The sequence below is a fragment of the Solanum lycopersicum genome, chromosome 2, assembly GCF_036512215.1.
Source record: "Solanum lycopersicum chromosome 2, SLM_r2.1".
Lineage (NCBI taxonomy): Eukaryota > Viridiplantae > Streptophyta > Magnoliopsida > Solanales > Solanaceae > Solanum > Solanum lycopersicum.
In genome coordinates, this window is record NC_090801.1 from 21,295,985 (window position 1) to 21,300,320 (window position 4,336).

A 4,336-nucleotide genomic window follows, 5' to 3' on the forward strand; every position below is an offset into this window, starting at 1 on the left:
AAGGTTATATTGAAGATGGGTTGTATGACCACTTGTTGTGTGATAGATTTGGTGAGACAACCCAAGGACATGGTACCTTGAGTTGAAGTACTCATGGTAAGTTGAGATAGTAGATATCAAGGGTAGCTTGATAGAGTAAATATCACGGAGGCTTTAGTTTAAATACTCATGGTAGCTTGAGATATTAAATCGCATGGAAGCTTGGGTTAGATTACTCATGATAGCTTTAGGTGTTAAACTTCACGGTAACTTGACTTGGTTTTACCAAAACTATTTAATGATATATATAGTAGAAAGGCCCATACTCTCCTAATAGTAGCTTGATTTCTATGTAAGGTGTAATTCATGGAATATCTTGAGATTAGTTTCTCATGGTAGCTTAGGGTTGAGGATTCATAATCCCCTATGGACAACTTGCATCTACATGATTGGTTGCATGGTTGATAGTAGGGTTGTATTCTTTCATAGTTAGATTGGTTAGTATGTTGAGATGATTTCAATGGTAGTGGGTATATTATGGTAGTATGTTAAGCTTAATAGACAATATTACAAGATAAGTTAGCTTGGATTGGGTTAGCCTAGAGAAGTACTTAGTATGGATGGTAGTACAGGACTCCATCTATACATTACTTAAATATGACTTGAATCTACCTAAGACATGACCCCTACATGATGTATGTTTAGCTTGTATAATTACTTGAAAAAATGAACTAGGTATATAAGATAACTTACATGATGATATGAAAAAGTAAGGATGATTTAAAGATATTCTTATTGTGTGAAATATTAGGGGATGTTTCACATGCATTTCACACGTGTGTTTGAGTTGACCTAAGGGAATTGTGCTCATATGGTATGATTGAACTTATGTCTTAATTATGAAAGTGAAATATGAATTAGTATGACCAAAGAGAGGTAGTTATCTTTGGTAGTAGTACGAGATCCTACCTTAGTCTTGCACAAGTATACTTGGAGGTAACTTGTGATATAGTTCATTTGAATAAGGAGGACAAAAAGGGTTAATTATGGACTCTTATATATTTTTTGATGCTTTAATATACTGATGATATTCATGATATGCTTATGTATTTTACCCTTATGATTATGTCTATTATTGATTAACCCTTTGAGATATCTTATGTTGGTATGCAGTTTCCATACTTAGTACATATTTTACTAATGCATGTTGCCTATATGTTGTCCATGTAGGGTCTTGATAATATAGAGTTACTTGAAGGGTAGAGTTTCAAGATTTTCGAGAAGAGAAGAAGTGGTTATTCGTCATAGTTTTGAGTATAAACCTTTATATTCCTTTATGTTTTTTTATATTTTAGATGTTATGTGTGCTGCGTCCAAGATGTTTCATTCGTGTCAAAGTTAGATAGTTTTTGAGACAATTTTATTAGAGTTGATTCTGCTTTTATGAAATAACTTTTGGTTAGGCTTAAAGAAAATTTTAAATTCCCTCCATTCGTACATGATATTATATAAGGAAGTAAAGTGGATTGAACAAGACCTCCGAGAGACCGGTTTGAGAATGCCCTAGATTCTAGGGGTTACTCTTTGGTCATGATACTGTGAACAAATGTGTGGGTGATACACTTGTCCGAGAGTGTATGCAACAAGTTTTTGTGAAGCCATTATATTTACTTGATAGGAAGACAAATATAAACCGAGCATTGTACAAACAGGATGATCAGGTGTCTCCTTTAAATTTCATTATGATGAAGTAAGAAATAGAAAAATATGAAGAGCGGGATTAAAACATGGATAAAATGATCACCCTAATAGAACTTGTGTCTAAACATGCAATGGGTTGTAGATATAAAGTTGTGAATGATATTTGAGTTAGCGTAGTTAATCCTGATTGTTGATGTGTCCAAAAATTAGACCCATTAGGGCTTTATTTTTATACAAAGAGTTTACTCAAATGCTTATTTTATCTCAATAACTAATAAAACTATTATATTTCAAGTATTTAAAAATTGTATGCAAGCATGGACACTTATGCTCAAAAGGGAACAAAAAGGCTGAAAAAACTAAGAATCTGAAGCCTAAGCATCACAAAACACACTTGGCGAGTCACTGAAGGGATATTTCGCCCTTTATTCCACTACAAGAACCCTAAAGAAAAAGGATTAAAAAGTTGTTGAAAGAAGTAGTTGACGCATCGCTGAATAAGTTTGTGAAGCATTGATATAATGCCCAATTGTTAAAGACATGAAGAAACTAAAGGCAAGGAGAAAATGACAATAAAATAGAATATGGGTGAGAGGCTTAGTCATTCGGGGACCTCGACAAACATCGCCAAAGATCCATTGCAGTAATAATTCTAAAAACTATAAATACTAGCCATTGTTATTAGTTTTATAAAAATCCAAACATTATTTTTGTTTTTTAACTTAGCATACTATTTGTATTGTAGTTTCTCTCATGTTTTGAAAGAGTTTTTATGGAAGACTTGAAGAAAGAAAGAGGTCATCTTTCCCAAGTTGCAAGTGTGTCTTCTCCAGTCTTCTTCCTTTGCTTAAATAAAGTTTTAATTTCCTATACACATGTGATTTAAACATCATTTTATGTGTAATTTTTTATGTCTTGATGTGTGGCTACCCCTCATTTATGGGATGTGATTTAGCAAATATATGTTGATATTATTTTTTGGTCTTGCTTGGTGATTGGTTTGATGTTATTTTAGTTGTTATTTTGACCTATTTTATGTGGTTTCATTTAATGTGATTTTAGTTCAAGTACAAAACCAACCGTGTGTTTTAGACTTGCCCGAGAGGAAGGTCACGAAAACAAGACAACTAGGGTAATGACCTATGAAGTGTGTCGACATAAGGTTCATCCCGAGAGGGTGAGCCCTACTCTCATATCCTAACTCTCAGCTGCAGAGAGTAAGTGGGGTAAGGAGTAGGTTGTCCCTGATGCAACAAATGGGTGTCGGAGAGGAACCCATTTGAAACAAGATAAGTTGATCCAGAAAGAACTTATTTCCATCTAAAGCTTAGATTAGTCTCTATTATCTTACAAATTTCCTCTTGAAAGCATGTACCGAATGACTTATCTGAAGTTGTAAGCACTCACACCCAAGAACTTATTCCCATACTTGATTTAACTTTATTTATAATCTTTTTTCGATAAATCTAACAAAATCCCAATCAGTATTTAAAACTTTTGTGTCACCCCGTTTGATGTATAATATTTTTTTCGTAAATATATTTAGGTATGACTAATTAAAATGAAATTCTAATAAACTACATATTCTTGAAACCACTTCCATGGGATACGGCCTTAACTCTTGGATGAGTTACAATATAATTGACGATCGTAGACACTAAAATCTTAGGTTAGTCCTGTTTGTCACGATAAGCATCAAAATGTCATTGTTGCCAGGGAGTGGTGTCACGTGAAGATGTAGTAAATTAAATCTTTTGTTATTTTTAATGTACTTTTACTTATCGTACTTCTAGTTTGGTTTTTCGCGTTTAGGTGTTTTTGTATGAAGGTCCTCTATGTATGTATGAGGGAGTGGGTGGCAAGACGATTTAGGCAAACAAAGAATTCGAGGGTGACTTTGAGTTAACTTCCCTGGTATGTCAACAAAAATGACTTGACCACAAAATATGTTGTGGAAAATAGTGCAAATGCAACGGGAGGTATATTCCTCCTCATAAGTGGAAGAAGTGTAGAGAAGATGAGAAATGTTATTTTGAGAACACACTTCAAATCATTCTCCAAAAGATGACTTATGGAGATCTAGTATTAAATGAAATGGGAGAGAATATGGAAGCGATAAATAATTTTATTAGATCTCATTCTAAATAAATCCAGCACATAATATCACTCCTAATGTTTGTAGTGCCTCAAATACATCAAAACGACACATTGGGGTTACCTAGTGACACTACGTGTATCTTTGATAATAGTGAGTAAGGCTAGACCTACATCATTTGAAGAAGTTGTAAGGACCCCAAATATACTAGGTGAATATACATCCTAACAATTCTTTCATGAGTTAATAATGTCTTAAAATGACGAATATAAGTGTTAGAAGTCATCTTGAAAATCTTGGAGGTCAAACGTCCAAAACGTCGGTAAGCTAGTCTAAGTTGAACTATTGTGTCGTAACAATACGGGAGTTCCTTGGCATAGAGTAGAGATTCATCTATTAAATAGTGTTCAAAATTATTTTTCCAGACCTATATTAATGTAACAAACTCTATTCGAAAAGGTTAGACCAAAAATGATAAAGAAAGACCTTGATGTTCGGAAACTAGCTAAATTGATTTAGTTCACATCCTTATTTTTGGTGAAGGTTTGGGAGTTTCAAATG